Source organism: Macrotis lagotis, chromosome 1 (genome assembly GCF_037893015.1).
Source record: "Macrotis lagotis isolate mMagLag1 chromosome 1, bilby.v1.9.chrom.fasta, whole genome shotgun sequence".
Taxonomy (NCBI): Eukaryota; Metazoa; Chordata; class Mammalia; order Peramelemorphia; family Peramelidae; genus Macrotis; species Macrotis lagotis.
This window is the reverse complement of record NC_133658.1, coordinates 490,423,261-490,440,079: the sequence shown is the minus strand read 5'-3', so window position 1 is coordinate 490,440,079 and position 16,819 is coordinate 490,423,261.

Here is a 16,819-nt window from a genome sequence, read left to right as displayed (position 1 = left end):
CTTTTTAAAACTGATTTTTGGATGGCTGCATAAAGTTATCTTGCTTCCATAGTTTTTCCCTGTACAATATTGATTGAAGCCTCTACACATACATTGTAACTACAGATCCAACAAAAGAAAATAGAAACAAGTTTTCAATTGTAGATATCATGGAGGATCTTCAGTGAAAGTTTGTCTCTTTAGGGGAAAAGGGGAAGTAAAATCCAACTAGGTAGGAAAGTGGGAAAGCCATCACAAGGATTTTAGACTTAGTGAAGTCCAGCTCCCAGCAACTAGATAGAGCCACAGGTCCTGCCTGCTAGATAGCAAGCCAGTAGGGAGGGTACCAAGCCCAGAAAAAGGCTGAACCATGGGGAACACTGGACAAAATGCAAGACTGGGTTGAAAACAAAACACTGCAAATGCAGAGCTTGGACATGGAGGAGGAAACAAACCTCTGCATAGGCAACATCTGAGCAGTATAGGCAACATCTTGGCCAAACATAAACCAGGAATCAGACCCCAGTCCCATTACAAAAGACTTGGGACTATACTATACTCCAGGAGCAGAATTCAACAATCAAAATGAGCAAAAACAGAAACTCCAAAAAATCACTTACCATAGAGAGTTACTGTGCATGTCCTAAGAGAGAGAACATCAGGGTGTCTTAGTACTTAGAGTATTTAATAAATAATTAAATTAGAAGTGTATTTACTAGATACCTAGAGGTTTGTAGTACAATAAAGGTAGAAAATGGGAGCATACTTAGAAGGATTGGCCCTAAAGAAATTATTGTCTTAATCCATACTTTGGTTAACTAGAGTTTTAATGCCATGGTTGGGATGCTAAAGGGACAGTGGGAGAGAATATAAAAATACTTTGGTTGGGGAAATACTATGTTGGAGTACTATAGAGACAATGGGAGAAAGTATACTTAGAGGGATTAGACATGAAAATATCATGAAGAGATATTGCTTTGCTTGAAACAGGATACAATTGAAGGAAATACGCTTGGGAGGTGTTATAAATGTTTCATGAAATGATTTAGCTTTGCATGATGCTTTGGCTCCTAAGGATTTGGTGTCTATGCAGGGTACTTGAAAAGGAGGTAAGGTATAAAGTGAATATAATTTAATATGATTTGTGACTTTTGAGAAATGTATTTCTAAAGAAACAAAAGAGGAGACAGTGACTATGGGACAATACTGTTTATCAAGCAAGCAAGCACTCAACCTTTTAATAGTACTTCTATCATATCAGTTAAAAGCGGTATATTTTGACAAAGGGGATATAAGAACAAGACAAGATTAAAACAATAAAAATGTAAAAAGAAGGACTATACTAGGAGAAGGTTAGACATTAGTGGATTAAAAAAAACATCAGGTGAAGAGGCACAAATACCTATTCTAGTAGAGGGGGGAAAAAGGGAGGATGTACACTGAGTAAATCCTATTCAATAGATTTGTCTCAGAGAGAGAATAACATATATTCTCAACTGAGTTTAAAAATCCATCCTACCCAATAGAGAAGTAGGGGGGAGGGAAAAAAGGAAGAAAGGACTGATAAAAAAGGCAAAGGTATAAGTTAAAATTTAAAAGAAAAGTTAGAAGGGAAAGGGAGCAAAACATTGGTGAGGAGGAATAAGATAAAAGGAAAGAGAAATATACAAATGGGGACAGATAGCATGGAGGGAAATACAGAATTTATAATCTTAACTAAGTGTGAATGGGATGAACTTTTCCACAAAATGGAAGTAGATAGCAGAATGGATTAAAAACCATAGTCCTACAATATGTTGTTTATAAGAAACATAGTTGAAACAGAGAGATCCAGCCAGGGTAAAGGTAAAAGGCAGGAGCACAATATATTATGTTTCAGTGGAAGTAAAAATATCAGGAGTAGCAATCCTGATCTCAGACATAGCAAAAGCAAAAATAAATCTCATTAAAAGGAATAAGCAAGTATAATACATCTTCTTAAAAGTTACCATAGGCAATGAAGTTAAATCATTATTAAACATATATTCACCTAGTGGTATAGCATTTAAATTCTTAGAGGATAAGCTAAATGAATTACAAAGAGACACAGACAGCAAAAACTATAATAGTGGGGGACTTCAACCTCCTTCTCTTAGAACTAGATAAATCTAACCACAAAATAAACAAGAAAGAAGTTAAGAAGTGAATAAAATCTTAGAAAACTTAAGATATAATAGACCTCTGGAGAAAATTGAATGAGAATACAAAAGAATATTTTTCTCTGCAGTACATGGCACCCATTCCAAAATTGACCATGTACTAGAGCATAAAAACCTTGCAATCAAAAGCAGAAAAACAGAAATAATAAATGCATACTTTTCAGATCACAATGCAATTAAAATTACATGTCATGGAAAGACAAACCAAAAATTAATTAGAAAGTAAATAACTTAATTTTAAATAATGAGTGGATCAAATAACAAATCATATAAATAATCAATAATTATATTCAAGAAGACATCATACCAATATATATGGGATGCAGCTAAGGCAGTTTTGAACAGAAATTTTATATCTCAAAATGCTTATATGAATAAAATAGAGAAAGAGGAGATCAATGAATTGGGCATGCAACTAAAATAGTTAGAAAAAGAACAAATTAAATGAAAAAAACTGGTTTTCATCATCGCCTTTAACCCAATTGTCCTCCAAAAATTTGAAGCTCTGGGATAAGGTTGAGTATGTAGTCTATTCAATACTTTGTAAAAATGTCTGAAATTAAATGACTTTTTTACTTCCTTCTCCTCCTCACTTTCTCAAAAGAAAAAACTGCCACAATTAAAGAAACAAGACTGCTAAAGCATTTAGAGATTATTAAAAAACAAAACCAAAAGACTTAACTCAAAATTAATGTTGCAAATTCATTCTGATTTTCAGTACTGTGACTTTTATTCCATTGTTGCTGCTTTTTAGAAAATGAAGGTACCTTAAAAATTACTTAGTACAAATCCCTCATTTAAAAGAAAAATGAAACTGAGCCCTGGAGAGGTTAGATGATTTGCCCAATAGTACACAGCCAGAACCAGTACCAGAATTGGAATGTTGATCTCTAAACTTACAGTCCTGTCTTTTTTCCAAACAAACATGATTCAAACAAATTCTTTTATTACCATTATGATAACAAAAATTATATTACACCTGATATTGTCTATTTTCCAATAAAAAGTCAACTTTTCTTTGCTAAAAGAAATAATTTTCTTTTACAGTGTAGGAATCACTTGGAAAAGATTTTTTTTAATGTATAGTAGTGGAAGCCTTTAAACTTCTATCAGGTGAGGCCTTATATCAATAGATTCAATAAATCAGAATTGTGAACTAGGTATGAATAAGGACCTGACACCTCCATTGAATCTGTCCAACAATCAAACAAGGTCATTTCTATTGTAACTAGAAATTTGCTTCTCATTGGTTGGAAGGTTTAAGCTCTAATTCCTTACTGGTGTTTTAAAGTTGAAAAAAGAGCATTGAGTTTCTGGCAGTACAGTGATAGAAGTCTCCCAGACAAGACATTCAGAGAAATAACTTATAATGGAAGGAATGCCTTAATCTGTTCCTGTCTTCTCCCTATGCCTTAATCATAGGAGGACCTTGTGAACTTCGGAGGTCTTTTCCCTATGCCTTGATCAGAGGTGAACCTTGTGAACTTTGGAGGGTAGAAGGATTTTTGCATTTTCTATAAGCAAAAATACCAACAAATAAGAAGGGGAAAAAATTGCCAACAATCAAAAGCTATGCAATTTTCCCTTTTGCCACTTAGGGCTAAAGATTTTCTGTTTAGCAAATAATTTTATAAATTTAGCACTTGGCTATGTATGTTAATAGTAGTCAGTTGAGGGGAAGACTAGTGATTTCCTCTGATTGGCATCTCTTTTATTTATCTATTTCTATTTCCTGTCAACTTCCTCTTCTGTTAATGAATTAGAAACTCTTGTCTCCAAGAGGGTGAGGGTAATTTTCCTTTCAAACCTTCCAAGATAAGACAAAGCTAAGAAAAAGTACTTGAGATCCCTTTCTAAAGATTATTTTCTCCCAGACTCACTGTCTTTTGGAGGAAAGTCACAGACTTTGGAAGGGAAGTTTTATACTAACTCTTCTTTTATACCACTTCAGTAATAGTAAATGTTAGTTGTCTGACCAAGAAGTTTCTTCTCCTGTCCTTTTCTAAGAGAGATTTTTAATTCTTGCTAGGACAAGGAAGAGATTGGGGTCAGAAGCTAAGCCACTCAGCTCTCCTCAAAGAGATGTGATACTAGACTAGAATTATATCTGTTCTTAGATAGATATAGAATTATATCTACCTTTAAAAATTTTGTCTAAGGAGAAATAGTTTTTCAGGTTCAAGTTAACTTCTGAACACTATTTATTAATGGAGAAAAGCAGGACTTCAAATATTCAACGCTTGGCTTCCCACAAGTTCCATAATGAATACATACACTATTTAGCAAAGAAACTCATTTATCAAGTCAACAACAAAGCAAAAATCAGAGAAAGTATAATTGTGACAATATAAAACAGGAAATACTGAAAACAGAAGGAACAGTACCTCTACAGAGCAAGGTAACTCAGTTCAACTGAAAGTGCTAGATCTCACTTAAGGAGAAGTTCCCCAAATTCTCTAATGTACCAAGTTGGAGATGGGGCTATAATAGAAACTATCAGTTCTTCTAACATGAGTTTCTTCCTAGATTCTTATTTTCCTTTCAACAACCTGGAGTAGGGTTGGGATTGTTCATCTTCTCCCTAAATTTGGAAACCAGAGACACCAGAAGCTACAACAAAAAAAACTGAAGACCCTGAAGAGATTCTAAGCAATCTAAATGACCAGAACTCTCTTTCCTTACCTCCTCATTTATTCCCTTCCCCTTATGTAAGCATAAAATATTGATCCCTACCAGTGAGGAAAGAGTCTCATACCAAGAGGTTTTGGAATTTGGGTTATATAAATAGAATGAAAAAGCCCTGCTTTAAAAAACAATAATAATAATAAAAAAAATCTTTAGTCCTAAGGAGATAGCTGAGAACTCCCCCCCCCAAAAAAAATTCCTAAACTATACTTTCATGGCCAGTAGTACAACCTTTTTATATGCTCCTATCCTTGTTCTCACAACTCATCTTGCTTCTCTTATGCTCTTGGGCTAACTTTCACAGAGGCATGTCTTAAAGCCTGCAGCACATTAAAGGAAATAGATGACCTAGTCACAAATATTTGCATATCCAGGGTCTTACTTTTAGATTGAACTTGAGCATGACAGATCAAAGGAAGCAGTAGAGTAGCACAGTACACTATTAAACTTTGTAAAAAGTGAAGAAGCAGAAAGACCAAGTCAGATAAATATACATTTAAACACTGAATAAAGGAAAGTGCTCATAGTGACAGACAGACAGACAAACAGAGATTCTTTTCAATTGTTTAGAATTTCCTGGCATGAGGATATGGAGCTGAACAAAGAGAAAATGTATTTATGTTTTTAAGGAGACAATGTGGATCTGGACCAACTCTTGGTGAAAAAGTAAAGCCTGGAGATTTATTCTTTAGAAAGTGATCTCAAGTACTTTTTCTTACCTTTGTCTTATCTTGGAGGGTTTGAAAGGAAAATCACTCTCACTCTCTTGGAGACAGAGCCTCTAATCCATTAACTGAAGAGAAAGTTGATAGGAAATAGAGATAGATAAATGGAGATTCCAATCAGAGGAAATCACTAGTCTTCCCCTCAACTCACTACTATATTAACATACATAGCCAAGTGCTAAATTTATAAATTTACTTGCTAAACAGAAAATAAGTGTTATGAGATGACTTTGTGCAAGAAAATTTAGTTGAGAGAATGGGAATTGAATTAGACCTAGAAGGTTAAGTAGGGTTTGAATAGCATGAGTAAAGTGAACGGGTTTCTCAAACAGGAGAGACAAAATGAGCAAAGCTGTATAATCAATAACAGCAAGGACAACAAGGGACTTTGAAGGGTCATTTACATCAAAAGGAGGCATCAGTTCTTTATTTTACCAAAATAATATGAGCAACACTTAAATATCCTTTTATATATCCCCCAAATTCTTATCCTTACAACATTATGTATGAGGAGAGAGAATTAGGTTAATAATCAAAATGATAATAGTGAATTAAAAATTATATGATTTCAGATACTTGCATCTTTCTAGAATAGACCCTACTTTCCACCTGTATACTATCCATACACCCTACTTTCCATCTGTATACTACTGCATATTGCTCTTTTGGCATGCACTTTTCTGATCTATATTGCTTTAGAAAAGGATCTTCAGGGCAGGTAGGTTGCACAATGGATAGAGCACTGGCCCTGGAGTCAGAAGGATCTGAATTCAAATCTGCCCTCTGACTCTTAATAATTACCTAGCTCTGTGACCTTGGGCAAGTCAATTAATGCCATTGCCTTGCAAAAAGCTAAAAAAAAAAAAAAGAAAGAAAAGGATCTTCATATTGTATACCTTAACAACACTGTGCAAAAGATAAACTATGAGAGACATCTTTTCTCAGCAATATATTAATCAAAAACAATTCTAAAAGACCTGGGATGAAAAAGATTCATATCCAAAGAAGGAACTATGGAATCTGAATAAAGATCAAAGCATACTATCTTCACCTCTTTAATTTTGTTTTTTGCTTTTCCCTTCTCATGGTTTTTCCTTTTTTGGTCTAATTCTTCTTTCACAATGCTACCAATATGGAAATATGTGTAACATGATTGTACATGTTTAACTTACATCAGTTTATTTGTTGTTCTGGGGTCGGAGCAGGAAAGGGGAAAAAGAGAAAACTACAAAAATGAACACTGAAAATTATCTCTATGTATAATTGAAGAAAAAAATATTTTTTGAAAATGAAAAGGATCTATAATCTTTCTTAGAGTAGGGAAATTTAATCGTAAGATTGCATGAAGTTGGGGAGTAATTGTTATATGAGGGCAATGATCAACCTTGATGGACTTGCTCATTCCATCAGTGCAATAATCAGGGACAATTTGGGCTTTCTGTAAAGGAGAATACCATTTGTATCCAGAGAAAGAACTGTGGAGTTTGAACAAAGAACAAGGGGTATTACATTTAATTTAGAAAAAAACTGATATCTTATTGTCTGATCTTGCTATCTCTTATACTTTATGTTTCTTCCTTAAGGATATGATTTCTCTCTCATTACATTCAATTTGGTTCAATGTATACCATGGAAACAATGTAAGGATGGACAAATTGCCTTCTGTGGAGGGTGAGGGGAAGGGAATTAAGATTAGGGGAAAAAATTATAAAACTCAAAATAAATAAAATCTTAAAAAAACACAGTTCTCGCCTTCAAGGAGCTTATAATTCAATGAGTCAAGATAACACAAACTCAAAGTGTGTTATCAGAAACAAGGTGGTACTCCCCAAATGGGGGCTTTGGGAAGAGTTCCAGCTCCAAAAGGGTACTGATGAAGTATGAACACAAAGGCCAAGTTATGTAGCTTAATGAATCTCTCAATGATAAGGTCTTTGGGGGCATGCTGGAGAAGTCCAAATGAGTGTAGCTGAAGGGAAATAAAGGCATGGCTGGCTTGGGCACCTCCATCCCTAAGGACTCTCTAATCCAGTGACATTGTCCTATTTGCTGTTCTTCAAATAATATCTCATGGCTATGGGCATGCTCACTGCTTGTCCCTCATGCTTGAAGTCTCTTGGCTTTCTGGTTTCTTTTAAGCTCCAAAAAATTCCATCTTCTTTGGGAAACCATTCCATGCTTTTTTTAAATTGATATTTTATTTTTCCAAATACATGTTATGAAAGTTTTTTCAACATTCATCCATATGCAGATGTATATTTTAAGTTACAAAATTTTTTTCTACCCTCCCTTCACACATCTCTCCCCTCAGTGGCAAACAGTCAGGTTCACATTGTACATACATATTTATGATAAACATATTTACAGACTTCCGGCCAAGATGGTGGAGAGAAGTCAGGCACAGTTCTAAAATCTCCTGATCTCTTCCCCATCTATCACATGAAACAAACCTCTTAAATGAATTCCGACACAGGAAACCCAGAAAGAAAAGCCAGGAGAGGAAAATCTACCTCAGGATTTGTCTCCCGCAGCAGCTTTGGCTGAGTACCAGCAGGTGAGTCTGGGCTCCAAGGGAAGATGAGCCCAGGATCAGCAGTTGAATTGGAACCAGGAGTCTGAGGGCCCGAGAGCCGGACCAGCTGGATCAGTGGTAGGGCTGTACGAAAGGGGCTTGTGTCCGCGGGGAAGCAGAGGCGCTGGTGTTGGTACTGTCCCCCTGGAGCTTGGGGAAGGGGCTGCAGGGAGAGGTCTGGTGCAGGTGAGCTGTGGACACCATCCCTGGGCTCCTCAGGTCTGAGAAACTCTGAGTCAACATCTCTGCCTCCATTCCACAGAGGCCTCCTCCCAAACAAATGCAAACTAATTCTGCCTCAGGCCCAGGTGTGTGAGCAGAAGAACCAGCCCAGCTGAGGAATGACCTCAGGCCAGGGTAAAGCCCACCATTGATTGAATGCAAAAGAATTCAATAGTTCAACCTCTCCCTTTGGGCTAAGGGAGAAGGCCCCCCAACCAAGGTCACAGACACTCCAGAGAGGGCAACCAGCACCTCCTACTGGCCAGCCAGAGAAACTGCAATCAGTAAAGCCTTTAGCGATCCCAAGCCCAGGTGAACCAGCCACCCCCCAACTCAAGGTCTTAGCATAATGAAGGGTCAGCAGAAAGGTGAATCCATAGAAAAATTCCTGGAAGGGAAAGACCCCAACCCAGAGAAACCTGGAACATCTGAGGAGAATACAATCTGGTCTCCAGCACAGAAAGACTTCCTTGAAGAAATAAGGAAGGAGCTTAAAAATTTGGGAAAGACAATTAATGCCTTGCAACAAGAAAAAAAAACCTTAGAAAGTACAATTGGACAAACACAAAAGGAGAATAAATCTCTCAGATCCTCAAATGAGCAAATGCAAAAAGAAATTAATTCTCTCAAAACCTCAATTGATCAAATAGAAAGCTCTTTCAAAAGTAGAATTGAACAATTGGAAAAGAAGTTGGAAAAGGTTAATGAAGAAAACTCCTCCCCCTCAAAAAGAACGGAGTCTACAGAAACTAATGACTCCATGAGACAGCAAGAGTCAGTTAAACAAAATCAATAAATAGAAAAAATAGAAGCAAATGTAAAATACCTCATCAACAAAACTACTGACCTCAATAGATTGAGGAGGGGCAACCTGAAAATTATAGGACTTCCTGAAAACATTGAAGAGGAAAAAAGCCTGTACTTAATATTACAGGATCTAGTGATGGAAAACTGCCCTGATATCATGGAATCGGAGGGCAAATTAGTTATTGAAAGAGTACATCGATCCCCACCAGAAAAAGATCCTAAAATGAAAACACCAAGGAATGTTGTGGCCAAACTGCAGAACTATCAGATAAAAGAGAAAATCCTGCAAGCAGCCAGAAAGAAGCAATTTAAATATCGACAGTAAGGATCACACAGGACCTGGCTGCATCAACTTCGAAGGGTTGAAGGGCCTGGAACGAGATATATCGAAGAGCACAGGAGCTTGGAATGCAGCGAAGAATCTACTTTCCTGCTAAGCTGAGCCTTCTCTTCCAGGGAAAAAGATGGACATTTAACGAAATGGAAGAGTTCCAAAAATGTCTGATGAAAAGACCAGAGCTAAAAAGAAAATTTGAATATCAAACAGGAGGTTCAAGAGACACATGAAAAGGTAAAGAAAGGGGGGGGGGGCGGGAAAAGGAAAAAAATTCAATTCAGTAAGTTGAAACTGGATATATTCCAGCATGGGTGGGGGGGGGGGGAGACTCTCATAAATCCTGAGAAATGTAACTCTAAATGATGGACATCCATGACATATCCATGAGATTGCTATCTAATGGGATGTAACTGGCTTTAACCCCACTTGGAAGAAAGACTCTAATAACTCTCAGGAATTTTGACTCTATCCAACAGAATATACTGAACTAGAAGGGACAGACACTCAGAATTTCCTATGACCTAGATAGAATGATCTAAAAAAATACACTACCTCCCTAAAAAGGGGGACAGGAAAGAGGCGGGAGGAGGGAGGAGATTGAAAGGGACAAATCTCATTACACTAAGAGGTCCCAAAAAGCCTATGGTAATAGTGGGGAAGAAGGGAGCAGAGAAGAAACACCTGAATCTTCTTCTCATCAGACTTGGCTTAAAGTCAACCTACACATAGTCAGTTAACTTATAAAACATCTAAGCTTTCAAGTATTAAAAGGGGAAAAGTGGAGGGGGGACAGAGAAAGGGAAGGGGAGTGGGGGAAATAAGGGGAAATAACAAAAGGAAGGGAAGGGAAAAGGGAAAAAGGGAAAGGGGAAAGAAAGGGGAGGGTGTGATATAGGAAGACAAACATACCGAAGGGGGTGGTATTCAAAAACAAAATACTGGGGAATATGGATAAAAGGGGGGGAAAGGAGGAAAAATACAAACAGAGGGAAGATAGCACAGAAGACAATAAAGAATTAGTAATCATAACCTTGAATGTGAATGGGATGAACTCTCCCTTAAAACGTAAGCAAATAGCAGAGTGGATTAAAAACCAGAATCCTACAATATGCTGCTTACAAGAAACTCATTTGAAGCAGAGAGATACATATTGAGTAAAGGTAAAGGTTGGAGCAAAATATATTTGGCTTCAGCTGAAGTTAAAAAAAGCAGGGGTAGCAATCCTTATCTCAGACAAAGCAGCAGCAAAAATAGATAGTGTTAAAAGAGATAAGGAACGACACTTTATCCTCCTTAAAGGTACCATAGACAATAAAGTCATTTCAATATTGAATGTATATGCACCCAGTGGGACAGCACCCAAATTCTTAGAGGAGAAACTGAAAGAATTACAGGAAGACATAAACAGCAAAACTCTACTAGTAGGAGATCTCAACCTCCCACTATCAGATCTAGATAAATCAAATCATAAAACAAACAAGAAAGAAATTAAGGAGGTAAACAGATTGTTAGAAAAATTAGATATGGTAGACTTATGGAGGAAACTAAATGGGGATAGAAAGGAATATACGTTTATCTCTGCAGTACATGGAACTTATACAAAAATTGACCATGTACTAGAACATAAAAACATAATGATCAACTGCAGAAAGGCAGAAATAGTGAATACATCTTTCTCAGATCACAATGCAATAAAAGTCATATGCAATACTGGGCCAAGGAGATACAGACCCAGAGCAAATTGGAAACTGAATAACCTCATTTTAAAAAATGAGTGGGCCAAAAAACAAATTATAGAAAGAATTAACCATTTTATCCTACATAATGATAATAATGAAACAACATACCAAAAGCTATGGGATTCATTCAAATTGACTTTCAGGGGATATATTATAGCTCTAAATGCTTATATGAATAAATTGGAGAAAGAGGAAATCAATGATCTAAACATGCAACTAAAAAAATTAGAGAAAAAACAAATCAAAAATCCCCAAATACGAAATTAGAAATTTTAAAAATTAAAGGAGAAATTAATAAAATCGAAAGCAAAAGAACTATTGAATTAATAAATAAAACCAAAAGTTCGTAGTATGAAAAAACCAATAAAATTGATAAACTTCTGGTCAATTTGTTTAAAAAAAAGAAAGAAGAAAACCAAATTGCTGGTATCATAAATGAAAAAAGTGAGCTCACCACCAATGAGGAGGAAATTAAAGTAATAATTCAAAATTATTTTGCCCAACTCTATGCCAATAAATTTGATAATCTAAATGAAATGGATGAATATTTACAAAAATATAAGTTGCCCAGGTTAAATGAAGAAGAGATTGAATACCTAAACAACCCTATCTCAGAAAAAGAAATTCAACAAGCCATTATTGAACTCCCTAAAAAAAAATCTCCAGGGCCTGATGGATTCACAAGTGAATTCTACCAAACATTTAAGGAACAATTGGTTCCAATCTTATATAAACTCTGGAAAAATAGGGTAAGATGGAACTCTGCCTAACTCTTTCTATGAAACCAATATGGTACTGTTACCTAAACCAGGAAGAGTTAAAACAGAGAAAGAAAATTATAGACCTATTTCCCTGATGAATATAGATGCAAAAATCCTAAATAAAATCTTAGCAAAACGACTACAACAAGTCATCACTAGGATAATACATTATGATCAAGTAGGATTTATTCCAGGAATGCAGGGTTGGTTCAATATTAGGAAAACTGTTAGTATACTCAATTATATCAATAACAAACCTATCAGTAATCATATGATCATATCAATAGATGCTGAAAAAGCTTTTGACAAAATACAGCATCCATTCCTATTAAAAACACTAGAGAGTATAGGAACCAATGGACTGTTCCTTAAAATAATGAGCAGTATCTATCTGAAACCATCAACAATCATTATATTAAATGGGGAGAGGCTAGAGGCATTCCCAATAAGATCAGGGGTTAAACAAGGGTGCCCATTATCACCACTACTATTCAGTATTGTATTAGAAATGTTAGCATCAGCAATTAGAGAAGAAAAAGAAATTGAAGGAATTAGAATTGGGAAAGAAGAGACAAAACTGTCACTCTTCGCAGATGACATGATGGTCTACCTAGAGAATCCCAAGAAATCATCTAAAAAACTACTGGAAACAATTAGCAATTTTAGCAAAGTTGCAGGTTATAAAATAAACCCCCATAAATCTTCAACTTTTCTATATATGTCTAGCAAGAAACAGCAGGAAGAGCTAGAAAGAGAAATCCCATTCAAAGTAACCTCAGAGAGTGTAAAATATTTGGAAGTCTATTTGCCAAGACAGACTCAGAATCTTTTTGAAACAATTATAAAACACTTCTTACATAAATTAAATCAGATTTAAATAACTGGGCAAATATCAACTGCTCATGGATAGGGAGAGCTAATATAATAAAAATGACAATTCTACCAAAACTAAACTAGTGCCCTACCAATCAAAATTCCAAAAAATTACTTTAAGGAGTTAGAAAAAATTGTAAGTAAATTCATATGGAGAAATAAAAAGTCAAGAATTTCCAGGAGCTTAATGAAAAAAAAAATGCAAACGAAGGTATCAGTCATCAAAACTCTTTGGTATTGGCTAAGAAACAGAGTGGTGGACCAGTGGAATAGACTAGGTGTAAAAGCAGGAGAGGATCATAGTAATCTGCTGTTTGATAAACCCAAATAGTCAGGCCACTGGAATAAAAACTCCCTCTTTGATAAAAACTGCTGGGATAATTGGAAGTTGGTATGGAAGAAACTTAGATTAGACCAACACCTCACACCCTTTACCAAGATAAGATCCAAATGGTTACAGGACATAGACATAAAAAACAATACTATAAGCAAATTAGAAGATCAAGGACTAGTCTACCTGTCAGATCTATGGAAAGGGGAACAGTTTATGACTAAGGAAGAGTTAGAGAACGTCACTAAAAACCAATTAGATGATTTCGATTACATTAAATTAAAAACATTTTGCACAGATAAAACCAATGTAATCAAGATCAAAAGAAAAGTAGTAAATTGGGAAACAATCTTTACAATTAATGATTCTGACAAAGGACTCATTTCTAAAATATACAGACAACTGAGTCATATTTTTAAAACAAAAAGCCATTCCCCAATTGACAAATGGTCAAAGGATATGCAAAGGCAATTTACAGATGAGATCAAAGCAATCCATAGCCATATGAAAAAATGCTCTAAATCATTAATTATTAGAGAAATGCAAATTAAAGCTTCTCTGAGGTACCACCTCACACCTCTCAGATTGGCCAGTATGACCAGAAAGGATAATGATCATTGTTGGAAGGGATGTGGAAAATCTGGGACACTATTACACTGTTGGTGGAGCTGTGACCTCATCCAACCCTTCTGGAGAGCTATTTGGAACTATGCACAAAGGGCAACAAAAATGTGCATACCCTTTGACCCAGCAATACCACTACTGGGTCTATACCCTGAAGAGATTAGGAAAAAGGGTAAAAACATTACTTGTACAAAAATATTTATAGCAGCCCTGTTTGTGGTGGCAAAGAATTGGAAATCCAGTAAATGTCCTTCAATTGGTGAATGGCTTAGCAAACTGTGGTATATGTATGTCATAGAACACTATTGTTCTTTTAGAAACCAGGAGGGGCAGGATTTCAGGGAAACCTAGAGGGATCTGCATGAACTGATGCTGAGTGAGATGAGCAGAACCCGAAAAACACTGTACACCCTAACAGCAACATGGGAGTGATGTTCAACCTTGAAGGACTTGCTCATTCCATCAGTGCAACAATTGGGAACAATTTTGGGCTGTCTGCAAAGGAGAGTACCATCTGTATCCAGATAAGGAGCTGTGGAGTTTGAACAAAGTACAAGGACTATTCCCTTTAATTTGGAAAAAATAAAAAAAAAACAGATATCTTATTGTCTGATCTGGTTACCTCTGAGAATTCTGTTCTCTTTAAGGACATGATTTCTCTCTCATCACAACCAATTTGGATCAAGGTACAAAATGGAAACAAAGTAAAGACTGAAGGAGTGCTATCAGTGGGGTGGGGGTGGGGGGTAGGAAGCAAGATTGGGAGAAAATTGTAAAACTCAAATAATATATTTAATAAAAAAAAAGTCAAAAAAAGGTGATAATGTCTAAAACAAGGTAAAATCCAGAGTATACTTATTTTCAAAATAAAGTAATTGAATTGAAGGAAAAAAACATATTTACAGATTAGTCATTTTCAGTAGAAGAAATGAGGATAAAGGGAAAGACATGCAAAAGAGATAATTTTTATAAAGTGTTCATCAAATTCTAAGGGTTTTTTTTTAATTTTGTTTTGTTTTTCTTCCTCTGGATGGGGATAACATTGTTCTAGCTCTCTGAACTGCTGAGAGGAGCTGCTTCCATCAAGGTTGATCATCTCACAATGTTGTTGTTAATAAGCACATTGTTCTCTTGGTTCTACTCCCTTGCTCAGCATCAGATCCTGTAAGTCATTCCATGCTTCCCTAGAATCCAACCATTCATAATTTCTTATTGGACAATAGTATTCCATAGTATTCATGTACCATAACTTGCATAGACATTCCCCAATTGATGGGCATCCTCTCAATTTCCAATTCGTTGCCACTACAAAACAAACTGCTATGAATATTTTGGAACATGTAGAACTTTTCCAGTTTTCTATGATTTCTTCTGGATATAGGCCTAGAATTGAAATTCTGAGGTCAAAGGGAATGAAGAGTTTTATTGCTCTTTGGGCATAGTCCCATATTGCTCTTCAGAATGGTTGAATCTGTTCACAACTCCACCAGCAATGCATCAATGTCCCAATCCTCGAACTACCTTGCCAATATTGATCGTTTTCCCTTTGTCCACTCTTAGCCAATCTGATAGGTATGAGGTGATACTTCAGAGTTGGTTTTATTTACATTTCTTTAACCAATAATGATCTGGAGCATTTTTTTAAAATGATTATATATAGATTCAATTTCTTCATTTGAAAACTGTCTATTCATATTCTTTGACCATTTATCAATTAGGTAATGACTTGTAACCTTATACATTTGATGCAATTTTTATATATTTTAGAAAAAATACCTTTATCAGAACTCCCAGTTGTGAAGATTATTTCTCACCTTTCTGTTTTCCTTTAATTTGGCAGTATTGATTTTATTAGTGTAAAACCTTTTTATTATACTCAAAATCATTCATTTTGCAGTTTATAACATATTCTACTTCTTATTTCATCATAAATTTGTTCCCTCTCCATAGATCTGATGATAGAGTGTTTCCTGGTCAATTAATTTATCTATGGTGTTGCCCTTTATGTCTAAATCCTGTACCCATTTTGACTTTATTTTGATATAGAGTGTGAGATCTGGGTCTATGTCTAGTTTTTACCATACTATTTTTCAATTTTCCTAACAATTTTTATCAAATAGTGAATTCTTATCCCAGAAGGAATGTCTTTGGTTTCCTCAAACAGTAGACTGCTGTAGCCATTTACTTCTTTTTTTTTTGCAAGACGATGGGATTAAGTGGCTTGCCCAAGGCCACACAGCTAGGTAATTATTAAGTGTCTGAGGCTAGATTTTAACTCAGGTACTCCTTACTCCAGGGCCTGTGCTCTATCCACTGCACCACCTAGCTGTGCCACCCCCATGAGTCTAATTTTTAACCAGTACCAGGCAGTTTTGATAACTGCCACTTTATAGTATAGTTTTAGATGTGGTAGAGCTGTGTCACCTTCACATTCTTTTTCATCAGTTACCTAGCTATTCTTGACCTTTTGTTGCCCCAGATGAAGTTTGTTGCTATTTTTTTCTGGTTTGGTAAAAGAGTTATTTGGTAATTTGACTGGTATGGCACTGAATAAGTAATTTAATTTGGGTAGTGCTGCCATTTTTATTACATTAGCTCGACCTAACCATGAGAAATTGACATTCCCTAACTGATGGACATTCCTTCAATTTCCAATTCTTTGTCACTACCAAAAGAGCTACTATAAATATTTTTGCATATGTGGGTCTTTTTGCCTTTTTTATGATCTCTTTGGGAAATCTTAAAAGTGGAATATTAGACCTAGTATTGGTATTGCTGGATCAAAGGGTATGAGCAATTTTGTTGCCCTTTGGTCATAGGCCCATTTTTTCAAGAATGGCTGGATCGTTTCACAACTCCACCAACAATTTATTAGTTTTCCAGTTTTCCCACATCCTCTCCATCATAGATTATTTTCCTTTTTTTTTTTTTTTTTAGTAATCTATCTGACCCTGGAGGTTTTTTAA